The sequence below is a fragment of the Rutidosis leptorrhynchoides genome, chromosome 6, assembly GCF_046630445.1.
Source record: "Rutidosis leptorrhynchoides isolate AG116_Rl617_1_P2 chromosome 6, CSIRO_AGI_Rlap_v1, whole genome shotgun sequence".
Lineage (NCBI taxonomy): Eukaryota > Viridiplantae > Streptophyta > Magnoliopsida > Asterales > Asteraceae > Rutidosis > Rutidosis leptorrhynchoides.
In genome coordinates this window covers 65,300,230-65,325,098 of record NC_092338.1, presented here as the reverse complement: position 1 = coordinate 65,325,098, position 24,869 = coordinate 65,300,230, and positions in this window count along the sequence as shown.

Genomic DNA, 24,869 nt, shown 5'->3' with positions numbered 1-24,869 from the left:
AATACTTCTACTTAACAAAAATGCTTACAATTACATCCTCGTTCAGTTTCATCAACAATTCTACTCGTATGCACCCGTATTCGTACTCGTACAATACACAGCTTTTAGATGTATGTACTATTGGTATATACACTCCAATGATCAGCTCTTAGCAGCCCATGTTAGTCACCTAACACATGTAAGAACCATCATTTGGCAACTAGCATGAAATATCTCATAAAATTACAAAAATATGAGTAATCATTCATGACTTATTTACATGAAAACAAAATTACATATCCTTTATATCTAATCCATACACCAACGACCAAAAACACCTACAAACACTTTCATTCTTCAATTTTCTTCATCTAATTGATCTCTCTCAAGTTCTATCTTCAAGTTCTAAGTGTTCTTCATAAATTCCAAAAGTTCTAGTTTCATAAAATCAAGAATACTTCCAAGTTTTCTAAATCCATTCCAAGTAATCATCCAAGATCAAGAAATCTTTGTTACTTACAGTAGGTTATATTTATAATACAAGGTAATAATCATATTCAAACTTTAATTCAATTTTTATAACTATAACAATCTTATTTCGAGTGGAAATCTTACTTGAAATTGTTTTCGTGTCATGATTCTGCTTCAAGAACTTTCAAGCCATCCAAGGATCCTTTGAAGCTAGATCTATTTTTTTCATTTCCAGTAGGTTTATCCAAGGAACTTGAGGTAGTTATGATGTTCATAAAATCATTCGATTCATACATATAAAGCTATCTTATTCGAAGGTTTAAACTTGTAATCACTAGAACATAGTTTAGTTAATTCTAAACTTGTTCGCAAATAAAAGTTAATCCTTCTAACTTGACTTTTAAAATCAACTAAACACATGTTCTATATCTATATGATATGCTAACTTAATGATTTAAAATCTGGAAACACGAAAAACACCGTAAAACCGGATTTACGCCGTCATAGTAACACCGCGGGCTGTTTTGGGTTAGTTAATTAAAAACTATGATAAACTTTGATTTAAAAGTTGTTATTCTGGGAAAATGATTTTTATTATGAACATGAAACTATATCCAAAAATTATGGTTAAACTCAAAGTGAAAGTATGTTTTCTAAAATGGTCATCTAGACGTCGTTCTTTCGACTGAAATGACTACCTTTACAAAAACGACTTGTAACTTATTTTTCCGACTATAAACCTATACTTTTTCTGTTTAGATTCATAAAATAGAGTTCAATATGAAACCATAGCAATTTGATTCACTCAAAACGGATTTAAAATGAAGAAGTTATGGGTAAAACAAGATTGGATAATTTTTCTCATTTTAGCTACGTGAAAATTGGTAACAAATCTATTCCAACCATAACTTAATCAACTTATATCGTATATTATGTAATCTTGAGATACCATAGACACGTATACAATGTTTCGACCTATCATGTCGACACATCTATATATATTTCGGAACAACCATAGACACTCTATATGTGAATGTTGGAGTTAGCTATACAGGGTTGAGGTTGATTCCAAAATATATATAGTTTGAGTTGTGATCAATACTGAGATACGTATACACTGGGTCGTGGATTGATTCAAGATAATATTTATCGATTTATTTCTGTACATCTAACTGTGGACAACTAGTTGTAGGTTACTAACGAGGACAGCTGACTTAATAAACTTAAAACATCAAAATATATTAAAAGTGTTGTAAATATATTTTGAACATACTTTGATATATATGTATATATTGTTATAGGTTCGTGAATCAACCAGTGGCCAAGTCTTACTTCCCGACGAAGTAAAAATCTGTGAAAGTGAGTTATAGTCCCACTTTTAAAATATAATATTTTGGAATGAGAATACATGCAAGTTTTATAAATGATTTACAAAATAGACACAAGTACGTGAAACTACATTCTATGGTTGAATTATCGAAATCGAATATGCCCCTTTTTATTAAGTATGGTAATCTAAGAATTAGGGAACAAACACCCTAATTGACGCGAATCCTAAAGATAGATCTATTCGGCCTAACAAACCCCATCCAAACTACCGGATGCTTTAGTACTTCGAAATTTATATCATATCCGAAGGGTGTCCCGGAATGATGGGGATATTCTTATATATGCATCTTGTTAATGTCGGTTACCAGGTGTTCACCATATGAATGATTTTTATCTCTATGTATGGGATGTGTATTGAAATATGAAATCTTGTGGTCTATTGTTACGATTTGATATATATAGGTTAAACCTATAACTCACCAACATTTTTGTTGACGTTTAAAGCATGTTTATTCTCATGTGAATACTAAGAGCTTCCGCTGTTGCATACTAAAATAAGGACAGGATTTGGAGTCCATTTTGTATGATATTGTGTAAAAACTGCATTCAAGAAACTGATTTCGATGTAACATATTTGTATTGTAAACCATTATGTAATGGTCATGTGTAAACAGGATATTTTAGATTATCATTATTTGATAATCTACGTAAAGCTTTTTAAATCTTTATTTATGAAATAAAGGTTATGGTTTGTTTTAAAAATGAATGCAGTCTTTGAAAAACGTCTCATATAGAGGTCAAAACCTCGCAACGAAATCAATTAATATGGAACGTTTTTAATCAATAAGAACGGGACATTTCATGAACCTCGCAGGTTTAGGGCCTTGAATATGACAATTAGAACAAACCTCGCAAGGCAGATTCTTGAGGCACAACAAGAAGCCTTAAAGGAAGAGAATTTTGTGAAAGAGAACGTAAGAGGTATGGCTAAGAAATTTGAGATTCGAGCAGATGGTACTAGGTACTTTGCAGGACGTCTTTGGGTTCCGAAGTTTGGTGAACTGCGACAACTTGTTTTGGATGAGGCTCATAAGTCTAGGTACTCTATTCATCCTGGTTCAGGAAAGATGTATCATGATCTTAAGGAGCTGTATTGGTGGCCAAATTTGAAAGGTGATGTGGCTACATATGTGGCTAAGTGTTTGACCTGTGCTAAGGTTAAAGCTGAACATCAAAAACTATCTAGACTGTTGGTACAACCCGAGATTCCCGAGTGGAAGTGGGAAGGAATTACAATGGATTTTATTACTAAGTTACCGAGAGTTGCGGGTGGCTATGACACTATTTGGGTGATTGTAGATCGACTCACTAAGTCGGCTCACTTTTTGCCGATTAGGGAAACAGATTCAATGGGGAAGCTTACTCGTTTGTACTTGAAGGAGATTGTTTCTAGGCATGGTGTTCCTGTATCCATTATTTCGGACCGAGACAGTCGATTTGTATCGAGATTTTGGCGATCTTTGCAGGAAGCCTTGGGAACTAGATTAAATATGAGCACCGCTTATCATCCTCAAACGGATGGTCAGAGTGAAAGGACCATTCAGATGTTGGAAGATATGTTGCGAGCATGTGTTATTGATTTTGGTAATGGGTGGGATAAATATTTGTCGCTAGCTGAATTTTCTTATAACAACAGTTATCACGCAAGTATTCAAGCCGCACCGTTTGAAGCTCTGTACGGTAGGAAGTGTATGTCTCCTGTCTGTTGGAATGAGGTTGGGGATGCTCAACTCACAGGTCCAGAAATTATTCACGAGACTACCGAGAAGATTGTACATATTAAGGAGGTTGAGAACCGCTAGAAGTCGGCAAAAGAGTTATGCCGATAGGGGAAGGAAATATGTGGAATTTCAAGTTGGTGATCGTGTTATGTTAAAGGTTTCACCTTAGAAGAGTGTGATCCGTTTTGGTAAAAGGGGAAAGCTAAGTCCTCGCTTTGTTGGACTGTTTGAGATTGTTGAGAGAGTTGGACCGGCGGCTTATCGTTTGAAGTTGCCACAAGAACTCAGTGTTGTTCACGATGTTTTTCATGTATCGAACTTAAAGAAGTGTTTGGCCGAAGCCGATAAGACTATTCCTTTGGAAGAACTTCATGTTGATAAGCAACTACACTTTATTGAGGAACCTATTGAAATTATGGATCGAGAAGTTAAGACTCTTAAGCAAAGCCGAATTCCTATCGTCCGGGTTAGATGGAACGCCAGACGCGGTCCCGAGTTCACTTGGGAGCGTGAAGATCAGATGAAGCAGAAGTACCCGCATTTGTTCCCAGATGCTGAGTCAACCCCTGCACCTGCTTAAATTTCGGGACGAAATTTCCGTAACGGGAAGGTACTGTCACGACCCTACTTTTTCCGTTATCTTTTCCGTTAATTATTTAACGACCATTAACTGTTAATTGTGCTACGTCATTCCATGACCTATATTATTATATTAATAATAATATATTAATTATTAAGTGTTATGTGAATAATTGTATTCATATTTTATTTTATACGTTTCTACGTGTCGCAGATTTCTATCCGGCGAATCTTTTCGGTTTTCATACCAACGGTCGCGTTTTTGGGATATTTAAATCCTAATTATTTTAAATATGATATTTTAAGATCATATAATTATATAGGGTATTTATATTTATTTTTCGTCGCGCGTTTGTTATCTCTCCGAATTTTTAATCGCGTAAGCGTGTTTTCGCGTTTCGGGTTTCGTTCGGGCTTTCGGGCCACAAGGAATTTACATTTAAGTGAGATGGACCAAGTGGGGCCCACCCCACTAAAAATTTCGGCCGAATCCATGGGGTATACTCCCCCTTGCTTTCTTTTTTTGCTAGTTACTTTTCACTTCACAATTTTATTTCACAAAATATTATCTAAACCTAAATTGCATTTTTCTCTCCTCCTCCTCCCTCCTTGGCCGTTGCCCACCTTCACCAACATCATCATCTTCATCAATTTTTCAAGCTTGGATCAAGAGATCATCTACATAAACGCGTTCCTCGTTCCGTTCTCTACGCGATTATACTAATTGTTTCTTGATTGGGGTATAAACCCTAACCCTAGAACTTTTAATTTTTATTTGTTTTTCTGTATTTTATGTTTATATTATTAGAATGATGATTATTAGTTGTTGTAATGTTGATTGCATGCGTAGAATTGCCCGATTGCATATTTTTCGGTTTGATAAAATTGGGACAGCAGCTTTTTCGTGTGTTTCTGATATTGTAACTGATGTTGATCATAAAATAAAGTATATAAATGAGTTCCTCTCATCAAGACATTAATTTTAGACTCCGGATTCATGTCGTTTCGATTTCCGGAGCACTAGATATGATCAAAGTGGTATTTTGTTAAGATTGAAATGTGATTTTGGTATGAACCAGGTTTGGTCCGACTTTGTGACCATATTTGGTGACTTTAGGGTGTGTTAGTGTGTTAGGACTGATGGTGGGGCGAACTTTCATGTTCGGGTCATCTCAATCCGAGCCACGAATCACCCGTTACGTCTAAAACACATTTTTGATTGAATTGAAGTTCCAAGTAGTGTATTGGCTGCATATCATGACTTGTGGGCTGTTCATGGTGTGTTCTTGAGTGTACCAAAGTGTCGGGTGGTTTGCTTAGGCGGAGATATATGTAAGGCTCGCCGAAAACCGACACCCGGGGCTCAGGATACGACCCGATGAACTTTTGATTTAAAACTTGTGACTAATTATTAAACTTATGATATAAATAATGGATTTCAATATCATTTAATTACTTATGATAAAAAAAGTAATTATTAGTACTTACAACTTATGATATATATTTATTATATCATTTAATTAATACTTATGATTTAATTAACATTTTAATTAAACATATGATTAATAATACTTCATTATTAATGAAAAATACTTATGATAAGTATTAAACTTATATTATGAGATTACTATTATATGACTTATAATAAGGATTAATTAATTATTTAATTATTATAAGGCTTAGTTATTATTTAATTATAATTTAATTATTAAATACATATGATTTAATAATTATAATTAGAAACTTATGATATGATTAATAATTCATTATTAATTAATAATACTTATGATATGATTTAAAGCTTATTATTAATTAATAATACTTACATTATGACTAATATTTAATTAAATACTTATGTTATATTAATTATATCATTTAAACTTATACTAACTTTAATAATTCTATTTAATTTAATTAAACTTATGTTATGACATAATTAGACATATTTAACTTTAATAAACATTATAACTTACAATATTATTATAACTTACACTTTTAAAATTTACGTTGACTATGTTTGACCAAGGTTGACTTTTGAGTTGACTTTGACTTTCAGTTGACTTTTGTTGACTTTCTAATTAAGGAAACTTTACTAACTTATAAACTTTCCTAAAATAGCAACTTTCTAAATTTGGAAACTTTCCAAAAATAGAAACTTTCCAAAAATAGAAACTTTCTAAAAATAGAAACTTTCCAAAAATGGAAACCTGCTAAAAATAGAAAGTGTGTGTCCGTAAGCTGTTCCGATCAAACCGATGCATATTGAGTATTGTTCTATGACTACTTGCAACATGTACAATAGCTATCATACTAAGACTTGACCTAAGTTAGTTATTTTTATCGACCTGCTTTATTTATAGGTCGGCGTTGTGATCATTCCTGATCACTGTACTACATTTGCTGTTCGCTTAATTGTGTTGGTTACTTCATTACTATTAAGGTGAGTTATAGTCCCGTTTTTCATACTTTTCAAAGTATATTTTTGGGATGTGATTACATGCATTTTATTTCACGTTTAGACACAAGTGACAATTAAATTTAAATAATTCATTGTGAGTTGGACAAAAATATTCCCTAGTCTGGTAACTGTAATCATTGGTTTCTACCGGTGAACGCGGATCCTACGGATAGATCTATCGGGTTTGACAACCCCATTTCGAGCTAGTCGCGCTAGCAATTTATAATCGGAATGTTTAGTACTTCGTATTTTGTTGTAGATACACTGTCCAGTGTATATTTTTATTGTGTTTGGCAAGGGTAAATAAAGGGTTTAGTGGTTACCAGGTGGCTCATTGATAATGGAATAATGTTTAATGTTTTCTAACATTTTTAAATCTTGTGGTCTAAAGTTTATTCAATTATTTAAACCTATAATTCACTCAACCTTTGTGTTGACAGTTTACTCGCATGTTTTCACAGGTACTTGAGTTTATGTGATGCTTTCGCTGTGTTTAGAAGAGTCTGCATGCATTTGGGCAGATTTTTATGAAACAATTTATGAAACTTTGGCTTGCATTCGGTTTTTGAATAATTAATACTTGTGGGTTGTTGACAATGTTTTTGTGTCAACTTTGGATTATTAATATGTTGGGTTACTTTTAAACTACATATTTTGGTATGCTTTCCTTTTTGGGAAACTTTTGATATAAAAGAATGCAATGTCATTTATTAAATTCATTTAAGTTCGATCAAGCTGTGGGACCAAGTGACGGAGCCGTTAAGTGTTTTGACGGGGCCATCACAATAATAGTCGTGATTAAGTTCTACGACAATATATTATAGTCTTAATAAAGATCGTAAGGCACCATATATATATATATATATATATATATATATATATATATATATATATATATATATATATATATATATATATATATATATGACTTGATCACCGTGGATTCGTATACAAAGTTTTGACATATCATTTTGACTTCTTCTATATATATTATTGGAACGAACTATTAGACACCATTGGCAGTAATCTCGAGTTAGCTATGGGTCGAAGTGGATTCTAAAATATTATATACTTTGAGTTGTGATCGAGCCTGAGACATGTATACAATGGGTCGCGGATTGCTTCAGACAATATACATATTATGTGTCTTATTATATTAAGACAATATATTATAGCGTTAGTGAATTCTAACACAATATATGCATTTATATTTATATATATATTTATACTATTGGACTATTGGACTACGAACGTTGGACTACTAACAATGGACAATTAAAATTATCACAAGTATCATAAGTATGGAATATTAATTTTATATATATATATATATATATATATATATATATATATATATATATATATATATATATATATATATATATATATATATATCTTGATACAAGAATATTATTATTAGGTTCGTGAATTTGTCAAAAGGCCAAGTCTTATCACCATCTATTCGGAAATCATCACAAGTGAGTTATAGTCCCATTTTTACTATCTAAATTATTTTGGAATGAGAATACATGCAAAATTTATAAATATTTTACGAAATTAGCGCAAGTTCATGGAACTACATTCTACGATTGTTTTGTTATACCGGATATCTGTACTTATTATTATTATGCTTGGTAACCTAAGAATTAGTGAAAAACACTAATTGACGCTAATCCTAAAGGTAGATCAACGGGCACCAACCATCCTCATTTTCGAATAGTGGAAATGCTTTAGTACTTCGAAGGGTTCTTGTCATACATTTGAATAGTGGAATGTATGATGCCAGATATCTTAAGCGCTCTATGTTAAGGTTGGTTACCAGGCGACTCATCGTATGAATGATTTTTGAAGTTGTAATGATCATGCGCATTTAATTAAATGAAATCTTGTGGTTTATTAAATGTTATTATTATTATATAGAAATTAAACCTATGACTCACCAACATTTTTGTTGACGTTTTAAGCATGTTTATTCTCAGGTGAATATTAAAAACGCTTCCGCTGTCGTATGCCAACCCAAGGTCAAGATTTGGAGTCGGCATAATTGTTTATATTGTTTAAACTTGCATTCGGAGTATTTGTTGTAATATATTTGATCATATTGTAATGGGTTGTGTAAAAACTTATTTATTTGAGGAGATTGTCTTTGATAGACAATCTAAATTATGTCATTAAGACTTTTATTCAATAATAAAGGTTATGGTTGTTTTTAAAAACGAATGCAAGATTTGAAAAAGTCTCATATAGAGGTCAAAACCTTGCAAAGAAACCAATTAATATGAAACGTTTATAATTAATATGAACGGGGCATTTCAGTTAAACTCAACAAAACAAAATTTTAATTGGAAAAATAGAAAAACTGTTGTAATTTAGTAGTTTATAACTACTTTTGACCTAAGCTTATACAATGCTTAAATATGAAAGAGTGGTAATGGAGAGGAAGAGAAATATATATATATATATATATATATATATATATATATATATATATATATATATATATATATATATATATAGTGGTAGGATCAAGAGGGAAGTAACCATTCGGGGGGAAGCGGGGGGAAGCAAAAACTTTTTTTTCTTTTCGTTTTTTGAAAAAACTTTGTTCACGAACATTATAGATGAGATGAAAATATGAACATTTAGTAGAGACACTTTTTGATAAATATTTTTATTTTGGCGGGAAAATGCTCGAAGAAGTAATATATAACAATTATCGTGTTTTTCGAGCGTATTTTGAGGTTTTAGCTATTGGGGTTTAGATATTAGGGTTTAGATATTAGGGTTTATAGGGTTTAGATATTAGGGTTTAGAAATTTAGGGTTTAGGGTTTAGATTTAGGGTTTAGATTTAGGATTTAGATTGAGTTTTTAACACGAACGGTTTAGAGTTTAGGGTTTAGGGTTTAGGGTTTAGGGTTTGGTGTTTTGAGTTTATGGAATAAACCCAAAACACCAAACCCTAAACTCTAAACCCTAAACCCTAAACCCTAAACTCTAAATCGGGCTAAATTTTACTTCACAAAACATGAAAAAAAAAACGTTCATATTCATCACGAACAATATTATCTTGAATGTTATTTTTGTTGATCGTTTTTCCGCCTAAATAATAACATTCATCACGAGGTGTCTCTTCTAAATGTTCATATTTTCGTGTGATCTTGATGCCGGAAAAAAAATTCAAAAAAAACGAATTTTTTTTTTTGCTTCCCCCCGCTTCCCCCCGATTGGTTACTTCCCCATTGATCCTGCCCATATATATATATATATATATATATATATATATATATATATATATATATATATATATATATATATATATATATATATATATATATATATATATATATATATATATCATATTTATGTAAGAATGGTGCACCTCATATGGTTACATTTACTCAATATATATACTAATAAAATATTTGTACATTTACGATTCTTCAATTATGAAGCATGTGAAATAGTGATATGTAAAAGTTGTCATCCACTTTTGACTTTTGAGATGACATCTTTTCACAACACTCCCCCTTGGATGACAATTTTATTGAAAAAACAACTAGTACTGCCTCGTTAAAAACCTTGCTAAAGAAAAACCCAGTGGGATAAAAACTTTAGCCAAGGAAAAAAGAGTGCAGCATAAAGTTGACTCCCCCTCAAGTAGATATCGCTGAGTCATCACATCTTTTGAACTTGCCTCATGCCAATATTGTGAACGTATGTTCTGAAGACAGCAGTTGACAGTGCTTTGGTATAAAGATCAGCAGAGTTGTTGATGGAACGTATCTCATTTTAATCTGGTTGTCTTTTATGAGATCTTGAGTATATAAAAAGAATGTGAGGTTTTCATCTGAAACTATATCATCTAAATCTTTTATGTACAAGTTTAGCCCCTGTGATTTGTCTACAGTCTTTGATATTGCTTTAAACATACATATTATTCGACGCAATATCATTTATATTTCATAGGTTTTTACCGTTTACTAAGACATTCGAATGTATAAATCACAAGAAAAACGACAAAAGATAATAAGAGCTCAAAGTTTGAAGAAACGACGATATAACAACAATAAACGATGGATTTAAACAATTTACATATCAAGATTTCGTTACCCGAATACAAGTTCAAGTTGAGCAAAGAAAAAGAGTTCAAATGAAAAGGTCCAAATAGATAAACGTCAACGCGGGATCAAAAGAGAACAAAACATAAAATAAAAACAAAGAAAACTGTCAGCTGTTCTTAGGCGAATCATGTGGCAACCTACGCGAAACGCGTAGTATTTAACTCTTACGCGGATCGTGTGGACTCCTACGCAAAACGCGTAATATCCAGTCCAGATCCAGATTCAACAGCAAATGAGACGGTTACTTTTATGTTTTAATATTCATTCTTTTTCAAGTGGTACAGCAAGGACATCAACTTTTGACCTACTACACATGTTATAATACTACGGAGTACTCTTACAAAAAGAGGTAGAGAAAAATAAAGAAGAATTACTATACACATACAAAATTTATTACTCTAGTTACTTTGTATTTTGAAGTACTCTGTATAATTTAGTTCTGTACCAATTTAATTCTCAAGTCAAGATTAGGATAGTTTCAAATATTAAGGGTGTATTGTTCGTGATTAAGGGTTTATTGTACGCGTGAAAGGGTGTTGTTATTGTAATATTCTACCGTTTGAAGTTAATGAAAGTGAAGAATTTTTAGCAAGTATATCCTGTTAAAATTATCGTTATTATTATGTTTGCATATTTATGTTTTTATGTTTACCCTAGTATAATGAGTGGCTAAATACCCTTAGTGTTTGCTTAGATGCAGAGCCCCTAGTGAAATGGATTGTTATCATTTGTAAAAGTTAAAATGTAACTTAAGTATTTTTAACATTGAGCCTAGTTAAAAGAACCATTATTATATAATTAGGTATTTAACCCTTGTCACTTAATTTATTAGATTTAAATAACGAAAGTTATTTTTAGCTATATAAATTAAGCTTCAACACTAAAAAGTGATCTAGACGAATTTATGAATAAGTTATTAACACTAAGTTATAAATAAACTTCGGTGGTTTGGGTAATATCAATAATTATATGATAGTGAAATTGTAAAAAGGGAAACCGTTAAGATTTGGGTATTGGCGAAAGTCAAAACTAGATTAGGTCTCAATTTAAATACTTGGGGAATAGTAGCTATCTAAATAGAATCCGATGAAAATTAGATTTAATTTAGCTAGTCATAACCTTATATTTTTTTCGAAAGAAAAATATAAAGTTTATTACTAGAACATTTTAAATAGGGCTTAAACTCAAAAACAATCCATGGATCTAGAGGTGACACATTTAAGTAAACACTCCCATTTATATATTGTAAAATTATTATCACTATTATTATATACGAAGTATTACAGCACTAAAATATAAAAATTTACATCAAAATATTCGAATTTGTACCAGAACTGTTTGTCACATCGTATAACACATACGCGGATCGTGTATGATCACACGAAACTCGTAGAAACAGAATATACGCGGAACGCGTATAAATACACGAAAAGCGTAAGTAGTAATCTATTACTGTTACGAATTTAGTACATGATACGCGTACGTTTTAGGATATACGCGAAACACGTATAAATACGCAAAACGCGTAAGTATAAATACGGGAACAGTACGAAATTAGGTTAAAATCTAGGGTTTTAAATATATTATTATTATATTTAAGTTATTAATTTATATTTAGTATCAATTATTATAACACATGTTTTAATCTTACTATTTAGTATTAATTAATATAATTTATAATTAGTAATTAGTTTATAATTAGTTAATTATTGTAATTCCTTTTAATTTCATTAAAACATGTCTTTTAGTTAATTTAAGTTAATTTGTAATTTTATTTTATTGTTTAAAACAAATTCCTAATCATTTAGTTTTATTAAAAATTATTGTTTTATTTATTATCATTTAATATTAAAATTGTTTTATCACAATTAGAATAATTTCATTTAGTTCATTTTTAAGTTAGTAATTATAAATCTCGTAATTTTGTAATTTTAATTATGAAGTAAATTAGTTAAGTCTCGTTTCCATTATTGTTATTTTATAAATTCCTAATCCAAAACCCCCTTTAAATAAGTTTGACTTCAAAGACTATTAAAAACCATTAAACACTCCATCTCCCTGTGGAACGAACCGGATTTACCTACAAACTAAACTACGCGGATAGGACCAGTTGCCTATATATGTTTGAAACCAACCTAAAATCGTTAAAATACCATATATACAATAAATCAATTCGTGTAATAAAACAACTCAATCCGTTCATAAATAAAGGTATTGTTTCAACGCATCAACTTTTTGGCGCCGCTGCCGGGGAGTTGGCAGTTAAATAAATAGATAATTTTTCTGATTCGTAGTAGGAGTTGGATTTGTACGTGGACCGGGTTGTTGGATCACCAATTTTATTGGTCAATAGAAGGATCCTGCCCCTCTGCTGCATCTTTTGGCTATTCGAAACATGGGCAAAATCAGAAGGAAAATCTGTTTGTTTAAGGGTTTTTATCATTGTTTTTATGTTATTCGATCCTCTCGAGGAAATTCATTTCCTAGAAAGTTCAAAGTTTATGAATAAATCCTTTAGTTCTTTGTACAATTTCCCAATTGTATGATCCGTTCAGAAAATCCTAAACTCGTTAAACTTAATCCGGAACCGCAAAGAATTAATAAAGGACAAAAACAACAAAAAGAAGCAGGAAGTACTAGTAATTTTAAAACACAGAAAAACACTAAAAAAAAAAAAACAAGTAAGTAACACTAGAAAAGCTTTTGGTGTTATGATCTCATAATAGAAATTAATGCATGAACTTACGTTCCTCCAACACTGAATTAACTCCTTCATATCCTGAACCCGAAAGGGAATTCCACGAACGCTTAAGAGCTCAAGAAGTAGAATCTCTTGCTGAGAATTTACAATCACTTTCCTTAGAATCTGACTCTGAACCAGTTATCCAACCAATCAAAGAGCCATTTATTAAAGAAGAAAAAGAGATGGCGGCTACAAATCAAACGATGGAAGCATTAATGAAGGCAACAAGAACAGGTCAAGACCACGCAATTATTCAACCCACTATGACTGACGGTTTTGAAATAAAGGGTCAGTTTCTCCACATGGTGACTAATACATGTCAATTCGGTGGAGCCCCAAATGAGGATGCTAACGAGCATCAAGCATTTGCAAGTTTTTCAAAATCAAAGATGTCACCGATGAAGTTGCATGTTTAAAAATCTTTCCATGGTCCTTAAAGGATGATGTAAGAGATTGGCTAGACTCATTACCAGAAGGTTATATTGAATACTGGAATGATATGATGGATAAGTTTTTGTCAGAATTCTTTCCTGCTTCAAAAGCAGCAAAATTGCAAAGTGATATAAACCACTTTATGCAAAAGCCTAATGAAACTCTTTATGAAGCTTGGACCCGATTCAACAAAATGCTTAGGTTATGTCCTCAACACGGGTTGAATACATTCCAAAAGGTCCAAATATTCTATAAAGGAGTCAATGTGGCAACTAGAAAAGATATAGATGTTGCAGCTGGAGGTTCGATCATGAAGAAAACACCTGAAGACGCTCACACAATCATTGCCGATATAGCAGCCCATTCCATAATTGGCATCAAGAGATGGAATTCTCTAGATCATCAAAGGTTGCTAGTATCGAAAGTAATGATGAAATTGCTTCTTTAAAAGTCCAAATAGCAAATCAAGCAAGGCAAATTGAGAAGGTAACTAAAGAAATGCACGCTATCAGAGTAGGGTGTGAACTGTGCCAAGGTCCCCATCTTACTAGAGATTGTGATCAAAGTACAATGGAAGAGCAAGCAAATTTCTTAGGTAACTTGCGAAAAGGTGAAATGAATTTCAATGATTTTCCAGCAATAGAAGCAAACAACCGAAAATATCCTCCTATAAACAGCTATCAAATAGGAGGACCTTCAGGTTCAAATAATAATAACTATCAAGGAGGAAATCTAGGTTACCAAAATAACTGGAATTTCTCAAATCAAAATCAAAGAAATGCACCACCAGGTTACAATCACTTAAATAACCGAAATCAACCTCAACGAATTTATCAAAATAATTTCCAACACAATCAACCACAACCACAAGCACTCATACAACCACAACCCGAGAAGAAATCCGGTTTAGAAGATCTCTTGAGAGATTTTATGGTTAAGCACGAGCAAAATGCAGAGCTCCAAACTCAGCAAATTTTAAATCAACAAGCCACAATTCAGAATTTAGAAAGAGATGTTGGAAGGATCTCACAGTTACTATCAGAGAGACCACCAGGTACTCTCCCCTCAAATACTCAAGTGAATCCCAACAACAACCAAACAAGAAATGAGCATGTAAATACTATAACTACTAGAAGTGGTTTAACTATTAACCCGGAGACTCTAAAGTCCCCGGAAGTTCCTTTATCTCCTTCTATTTTACAAGTACCGGTTGATAAAAATGAGCAAGTTGACAACGAACAAGAAAAAGATGATCCACCAGAGGTCATATCGAAGAAAAGTGAAGAACCACCAGTAAAGGTGTATAAGGAACCTATTCCATACCCAAAAGCATTGAAGAAAGATAGACTCGCGAGTTGATATCAGAAATTTGCGGACATGATCAAGCAAATTAGCATTAACATGCCACTCGCGGAGGTTCTTAGGGATATGCCCAATTACGGGAAGTTTTTGAAAGATCTCATATCTTCAAAGGGTAAATACCACAACGTTTCTGCCACATTCCTCCATGAGGAGTGTTCGGCCATCTTGAAGAAACAAAATGTACCTCCAAAATTGGGAGACCCGGGTAATTTTATCATTCCATGTATGGTGGGTGATTCGGTAGTGTACGATGCACTAGCCGACCTAGGTGCAAGTGTTAACCTAATGCCTTACTCGTTATATTTAAAACTTGACTTGGGAGACTTAAAACCAACCCGGATGGGTATTCGATTAGCAAACCAATCATTTGATACTCCCATAGGTATAGCCGAGGATATTCTTGTAAAAGTTGGCTCACTTATCTTTCCCGTCGACTTTGTTATTCTAGAAATGCAAGAGGACACAAAAGTTCCTATCATTTTAGGACGTCCTTTCCTTAACACTGCAGATGCTATCATTAATGTCCAAAAAGAACAATTGAGTCTAGGTGTGGGAAACGAGAGAATAATTTGTCACATTGACAAAGCCATGAAAAGACCCACTTCCACCGATGACTCTTGTTTTCAAATTGATGTTATAGATCTTTGTGTCGAGAATGAATTGCAGGAGCTACTGGAAATTGATATCCCGGGGTTAGCCCCGGTAAGTGAGAATGAATACTTCAATATTGATAAAGATTTTGATGAGTTGATGAAGGTGGTCACGGATGACGAGACCATCAAAGAAGAAATTCCCAAGGAAGAGGAATTGTTTGAGGAAATCAAAAATGAAGATAGATTCCGTATAAAGAATTCCTTGGAAGAACCACCCGTACTAGAGCTTAAAGAGCTACCCAAACACTTGGAGTATGCTTATCTCGAAGGTACATCTCAATTACCGGTAATTATTGCTTCACATCTTTCCGGTAACGAGAAGGATAGGTTAATCTCTGTTTTAAAAACCCATAAAAAGGCTATAGCCTGGAAAACAACCAACATTCCAGGGATAAACCCGTCTTATTGTACACATAAAATTCTCCTTGAGAATGACTTCAAACCAGTAGTACAAAGACAACGCAGGCTAAATTCCAACATGAAAGAGGTTGTTAAAAAGGAGGTAGTCAATCTTCTTGACGCCGGGTTAATCTATCCCATCTCCGATAGTCCTTGGGTTAGTCCAGTACAAGTAGTACCCAAAAAGGGGGGTACAACCGTTATTCTAAATGAAAAGGACGAACTCGTTCCAACTAGAACGGTTACCGGCTGGAGAGTCTGTATTGATTACAGACGTCTCAATGATGCCACAAGAAAGGATCATTTTCCGTTACCTTTTATTGATCAAATGATTGAACGATTAGCGGGGAAAGAATATTATTGCTTTCTAGATGGTTTCTCCGGTTACTTCCAAATTCCAATTGATCCCAACGACCAAGAAAAGACCACATTCTCTTGTCCTTTTGGTACCTTTGCCTATCGCCGCATGCCGATTGGTTTATGCAATGCACCCGGAACCTTTCAAAGGTTCATGATGGCAATTTTCGATGATATGGTAGAGGATTGTATGGAAGTCTTCATGGATGACTTTTCCGTGTTTGGAGATTCCTTTGAATCGTGTCTTTTTAACCTTGAACGTATGCTTATCCGATGTGAGAAAGCAAATTTGGTCCTAAATTGGGAAAAATGCCACTTCATGGTAAAGGAGGGCATTGTACTTGGTCATAAAATATCTCGTGCGGGAATAGAGGTAGATAAAGCTAAAATTGAAGTTATATCTAAGCTACCTAAACCGTCGAATGTTAAGGCCATTAGAAGCTTTCTTGGTCACGCGGGATTCTATAGGCGATTTATCAAAGATTTTTCTAAAATCGCCCGCCCATTGACCAAGCTTCTTGAAAAGGATGCTCCATTTGACTTTGATTCTAATTGCGAAAATGCATTCTCGATTCTAAAGTCAAAACTCACACAAGCTCCCATTATCGTATCTCCGGATTGGAGTATGCCATTTGAGCTAATGTGTGACGCAAGCGACTATGCCTTAGGTGCTGTCTTAGGACAACGACCTGATAATCATTTTCTTCCAATTTATTATGCAAGCAAAACGCTAACGGGGGCTCAAATTAATTATACCACCACGGAAAAGGAGCTCCTAGCGGTTGTTTATGCGTTTAATAAATTTCGGTCATATTTGGTGTTGTCCAAGACCATTGTTTACACGGACCATTCGACACTTAGGTACTTATTCTCGAAACTAGATGCAAAGCATCGTCTCATACGTTGGGTTCTTTTACTTCAAGAATTTGACATTGAGATACGTGATAAGAAAGGAGCCGAGAATCTAGCTGCCGACCATTTATCCCGACTTGAAAACCCTGAATTAGATAAACTCGATGATATAATCATCAAGGACACATTTCCGGACGAATCTCTAATGAGGGTTGACAAGGAATCTGAAATCCCATGGTTTGCTCATTTTGCAAACTATCTTGCTTCAGGCATTCTTCAAAAAGGACTTTCTTACCAACAAAAGAATAAATTCTTTGCGGATTTGAAATCCTATTTCTGGGAACACCCCGACCTATTTCGTGTTGGTGCAGATCAAATAATTCGCCGTTGTGTGTACGGACAAGAGGCTCAACAAATTCTTGAGCATTGCCATCAAGGGCCCACCGGCGGTCATTTCGGACCAAACCACACTGCAAGAAAAATCCTTGACTCGGGCTTTTATTGGCCCACGATCTTTAAAGATGCCCATAATTTCGTTCGGACTTGTAATGCATGCCAACGAATGGGTAACATCACAAAAAAGGATGAGATGCCTCAAACCGGCATCCAAGTTTGTGAAATCTTTGATATTTGGGGAATCGATTTCATGGGACCATTTCCAAGTTCCCATAAGTGTAAGTACATCCTAGTAGCCATTGACTATGTATCCAAGTGGGCTGAAGCAAAAGCTTTGCCTACAAATGATGCTAGGGTGGTGGTGAACTTCTTAAAAAATCTCTTCTCACGCTTTGGAATCCCAAAGGCGCTCATATCCGACCGAGGAACACATTTTGCCAACAACCTTCTTGAAAAGGTGTTGAAGAAGTATGGCGTAACTCATCGTTTCTCTACTCCGTACCACCCGCAAACAAGTGGTCAAGTGGAGAACACGAATCGTGCCTTGAAACGCATACTTGAGAAAACGGTTAATAACAACCCAAAGATTTGGCAACGCAAGTTAGACGACGCGTTGTGGGCTTTTAGGACTGCGTATAAAACACCAATCGGTACCACACCCTTTAGACTTGTATATGGTAAAGCATGTCATCTACCTGTCGAAGTTGAACACAAGGCATATTGGGCTCTGAGAGTGTGTAATACTGACCTTGTGCAAGCCGGAGAAAATCGTTTCTTACAACTTCACGAACTAGATGAATTAAGATTACAAGCATATGAAAATTCTAAAACATACAAAGATAAAACTAAAAAATGGCACGATGCACGATTAAAAAAGAAAGAATTTGAACAAGGGGACAAAGTATTAGTATTCCAATCACGTTTTAAGTTTTCACCTGGGAAACTTAGATCCCGATGGACTGGACCATATATAATAAAACAATTTTTTCCATATGGATATGCAGAATTATATAGCAAAGACGGTGGAACTTTCAAAGTGAACGGTCATCGACTCAAATTATACTTTGAAGGAATCAATACTACGGAAAGAGACGAGATCACATTCTACCCTAAGGACAAGTAAATTCAGGGTAACTTTAAGGTTTTAAACTCCATTCTCGATTTTTATTTTTATCTTTAAGAGTGGGGTTAGATTGGTCTTTCCCTAGCAGACCCTAAAGAACTAGTCTTCTCCCTCCATTCTACCTTTTTATTTTCTTCTTTTCATTTTTATTTATTGTTTATTTTCAAGATGCGCAATCAATATATCTACAACCACTTCTTTTTAATGTGCGATAAAATTTTACCGAGAGATGTGGTGTTAGATATAAAGAGAAGATGCGATCAGGCGAGTAAAGAAATAAGGCAAGAACTTAACGAGAAAAATTATGCCAAAGGAAAATCAAAATCAGCTAAGAAACATCGAGCGCGTCATTTGGGCAAATGTGTAAAATGTGGAAAACCAGCTCATAATGGAAATTGTCCAAAGAACCAGACAGACTCTAATTTCGAGTACGTAACCTTATGCCGGGAAGGACCTTTTAAATGTTCAAAGAAAAACCTCTTAAACCAACGAGGTTACGCCTACGAAGCCATGGGGGGCGAAATGATGCGACTACACTACGAGGCGAGTCAACGCGGTTTAACAATCTAAGTCTTTTTCTCGCCAATTGTTTTTTTTGTGCATTTTTTGTATTTTTGTGCATTTTTGTATTTTTGAATTTTTGTGTGTTTATGTTTTGGTGTGTTTTAGTTTGTATTTGTTTGCTGTGATGTTATTAAAAAGGGTCTACCGTTTAAAATTGATAAACCTTGAGTTTAACCTGTTTTCATTGAAAACGATAATGCTAAGTGTAATAACTGAATTGTCGTTCTTCAAATTGCACGAAATTTATTGTTGAATTCATAATATATCTTTTATATGGTAAACCACCAAAAACAGAAGAAAAATCAAAACTACTAAAATTATACTTTTTTATCAATAACTGTAAAAATATATAACTTATAAACCATTGTCGTGGGTAATGATAGGTGTAACAACCGAGATTGTCTCTACCTAGTTGATAGGAAACAAAGTTTTAAGTTTGAAAATTAGTTGGTTTAAAAGTATATATAAAAAAAAAAAGGACAGAAAACTTACGCGAATCGTGGGGATATCCACACGAAACGCGTATAATCAAAAGCCACGCGAAACGCGTAAGACTACGCGAAACGCGTAGGTTCAAAAATCAGTCCAGATAATCTGTCGAATTCTGCTTCTCCTTCCCATTATTATTATTGTTTTTGCTGCTGTGAAGACGAGAAGAACACCCGAATTCTACCAAAATCACACCCAAAACTCAATTAAACACTCTCAATCTCATCCAATTCATCTACCTTTCAACATGTCGAGATTGGTAAGGGTCCTCAACCCATTTTACCACTTGTTCTTCAAATTTTTCATTAATTATTTATATAGCTTTAATCCGAATTTTATGCTTGTTATTGATAAATTTAGCTTAATTATTGATATGGCTATGTTGTAAGCATGAATATAAACCCGATTAGCATAAAAATTTGATGTTTAATTGACTATTGAAAAATTAGGGTTTATACAAATTGAGGAGCTGCTATAAATTGTGTTATTTTGGTTACAATTAGATGTTTTTAGTCGTGTTGATAGTAGTTAGAACCCTTGAACATAAGTTTGATTGTTTGATTTTGTGATTTTAATTTTAGTGTAAATTTGATACTTTTTTTTGTAATTGTCATGAATCAAGTGTGTATTGTGATGATGATTAGAAGCTGGATTATACACAATGTGATTGAATTGGATTATATATACTTAGCTCATTGCGTATTTCCATTTGTGATTCACATTTTTGTTTTTGAAACTTGATTTTTGATTAGGAATTTTTGATTTATTTTTGTTTGTTTTTATTTGTTGTTAAGATATTGATTCATGTGGTGTTGAAACAAGCTTGTATGTCAAGAATAAATTCGTTGCTAACATTAACATACCCAATTGGGACGGTTCTCTTGTTTTAAAATGTTATGCAGGGATTATTCAGAATGTGAGCTGTTAACCAACAGCAAGGGGAAGAACAAGTAACCCCAGAAATGGAACAACAACTACAGAATCTACACCTAAACCTGAGATTTCCTGATGATGTACCTAACCGATTACAAAAGGTTAAGGACTTACTTTCTCTGGTCACTAGAAACATCTCTCCAGTATACGTTGTGGACTGGGCTCCTTTAGGACCACCAGTCAATTTAGATTTGCAAATAAAGGGAATTTTAAACCAAAGTTTTACAAATGAATTTGGAATGACTTTGGTTTTTAATGATTTTGAGAGATTGTTTAGTTTAAATAGCCCTGTATACAGAGAATGGTGTTTAGAATTCTACTCTACCGTTAGAATAAGTTTACACCCAGAAAATATCGATGATATTAATTTTCTACAATTTAGGCTGGGTGGGGTAGATAGAGCAATGTCCCTAAGTGACGTGACTACCGCATTAGGGATTTACACCGTAGACGAGATGATAGCTCCCGGTTTTAGGGAATATATTTTTACAGGGGCTAGATATACAGGTAACTATGATTCTGGTTTAGTCTGGCGATCTTTCACTAATAGAAATACATATGAGCCAGGCCAGGAATCTTATCTAAAGATCACTGATGTTCGCTTCAGAATAATTCATAAGTTTATAGCGAACACAATAAACCAAAGGTCATTTACTAATACAGATAAAATTAATTATATTGACCTTTGGTACTTGGATGCGATCAGAGATAGGGATACATTTATTAGTATACCCTATGGAGTTGCTTACTTTTTGGCCCATGTTGGTAAGGGTGCTCGAGGGACGAGTGACATGTCGGGGGGTCACTATATCACGTGTCTAGGAAGTTGGTTCGGACTCGACCCGAGTGAATCAGAACCTCCAATCCAACCGGTAAATCAAGCTGTTAGAACTTTAGGATTGGACGTGTATAGGACGGCTAAGGCCATACAAGTGAGGGGTGGGGTAATTAGTTTGAGACGGCAAGAAGTAGTCGCTCACGCTCCTATGGAGGAGGATGAGGAACTCGCTAGGGAAACTAGGAGGAGACGAAGACAGCCAGATGAGGCTAGTACGTCTAACGTAGGTGTTTCTGATTTCGATATGCTACAAAATTCGTTTAATTCATTGAGTTTAGATTTAAGGAACTCGTATGATAATTGGGGACGGAGATCAGAAGAACAGTACACTAGTTTGTCTAGGCAAATAGGGGATATTAGGCATACCCAACTGGCCCAGGATACTATGTTAGAAAACATCCGCTATGATCAGAGGGGCCAGGGAGCACAGTTAGAGTGGTCGCATCATCAGGCTTATTTATACGCAGCTAACCCACAACAATACGCTCCCTCAGCTTTTCCATCATACCCCCAGTGGCAAGAACACGGAGACCCTCTACCTCCACCTTATGATCCCAACGCTGCCCTAACCGCGAGTCAGGAAGCCTATAGGCGTTTTTACGAGGAACAACGCCTAAACGAACAACGGCAGCAATAGGAGCGACAACAGGAAGATCAGGGAGGCCCTGCGTGGCATTTTTTTTTCTAGTTTTTCTTTTTATTTTTAGAATTATTTATTTTGTATTTGTTTGTATAAAATGATTTTTATGGTGTGTTAATTTATTCTTATCTTTATTTATCTTTACAAAAACTCTAGTGTGGGGTAAAATTTTTGTACTACTAAAGTACAACCCCATCTTGTGTGTGATTAACATGATTGTTGACAGGTGCTTATGATGATGATGCATGCGACATAACGAAATACCATATTTTTATTGTGATAAAACGGATTGGATATGTTCATACTTAACAAAGGAAGTTCTATACACTGTACACTTTTTGTCCTCTCAAATTTATATATTTAATCTGATTTTATGTAATGAGGGCATTACATAATCTTAAGTGTGGGGTGGGAGTATATACATTCTCGAGAACTTATAATTTAGTGGTTTTTATGAAAAATTTTACAATTTTTAAACAAATATAACTAATCAATTTTTAAGGTAATTACGAGCAATTAAAGATTAGGTGTCAAAAAACCGAAACTATTGTCTCCATACATTAAAAATACATAAGTTAATCTGATTGAAATATATAAAATAAAACCAAGTATAACAGAATTTATAAACTCTATATGTTTAGAACTATTTATCACATGTTTCTATGAAGTATTGCAGATATCAACGCTTTGGAATGTATAAACCTGAATATCTCGTTAAGGAAGTAAAGTCTTCCAAAATGACACACTTGCTAACTTATGTTAGAAGATGTAGTCAAGAACAGCTGTAGGTTGACGAAAAATCTTGAAAAGTCATCTCTATCATCGGCTGGAAATCCACCTCACCTCAGCATCAAACAGGGTTTTTGGTGGTCAGACTTATCCTAACCATGAGATGAATCTGTCTCGTACAATGGGGGGGCACATTGCAAATTAGCTTTTAAGACTAATGAATCTAATCCCCAGATAGATGATCTCTGTAAAGATCAATCGCATCTATATTTGACCGCGGTCAACATACATATGCCATAACAAATTGAGGTGTGCAAACTCATGGTTCACCGATGATATTTGGACACAATATAATTTTATTCTAAAACTTATGCTATTTTATGAATTATATTGTGTAAAACCATTTTTAGGACACTCGGTTTCAAGTTCCATGATACTTCAATTATGGGGGCGAGTAGCTTGCTAATCGCCGACTGAGACTACGGTTTTCAGTCACCCTCAACCGGAATTTGAGGTTAAAACCGGAAAACGTGTCTAGTGTAAAAACTAGCATGACATTTTATAAAATCATAAAACGTTTTCACAAGGTCCAATTTTCCCTAAGGATCCAAATTTTTAAACCTTAATCACGAGTTTCAACTTTGTTTCTGTTGTCAGAATTTCGTTTCGTGTGGTGTGCGTGTGATTCAATAAAAATTGTGTAGTGTTTCCAACTTATTCCATATAGCATGTGTTTCATTTCGTGTAGCGTGTGTTGTGTGATTTAATGTTCGATAAGGAAAAATATGTAATGTTCCGATTCTATTTACAAGATGTAATTGCTTGAGGACAAGCAACGTTCAAGTGTGGGGTATTTTGATATTGCTTTAAACATACATATTATTCGATGCAATATCATTTATATTTCATAGGTTTTTACCGTTTACTAAGACATTCGAATGTATAAATCACAAGAAAAACGACAAAAGATAATACGAGCTCGAAGTTTGAAGAAACAACGATAAAACAACAATAAACGATGGATTTAAACAATTTACATATCAAGATTTCATTACCCGAATACAATTTCAAGTCGAGCAAAGAAAAAGAGTTCAAATGAAAAGGTCCAAATCGATAAACGTCAACGCGGGATCAAAAGAGAACAAAACATAAAATAAAAACAAAGAAAACTGTCGGCTGTTCTTACGCGAATCGTGTGGCAACCTACGCGAAACGCGTAGTATTTAACTCTTACACGGATCGTGTGGACTCCTACACGAAACGCGTAATATCCAGTCCAGATCCAGATTCAACAGCAAATGGGACGGTTACTTTTATGTTTTAATATTCATTCTTTTTCAAGTGGTACAGCAAGGACATCAACTTTTGACCTACTACACATGTTATAATACTACGGAGTACTCTTACAAAAAGAGGTAGAGAAAAATAAAGAAGAATTACTATACACATACAAAATTTATTACTCTAGTTACTTTGTATTTTGAAGTACTTTGTATAATTTAGTTCTGTACCAATTTAATTCTCAAGTCAAGATTAGGATAGTTTCAAATATTAAGGGTGTATTGTTCGTGATTAAGGGTGTTATTGTACGCGTGAAAGGGTGTTGTTATTGTAATTTTCTACCGCTTGAAGTTAATGA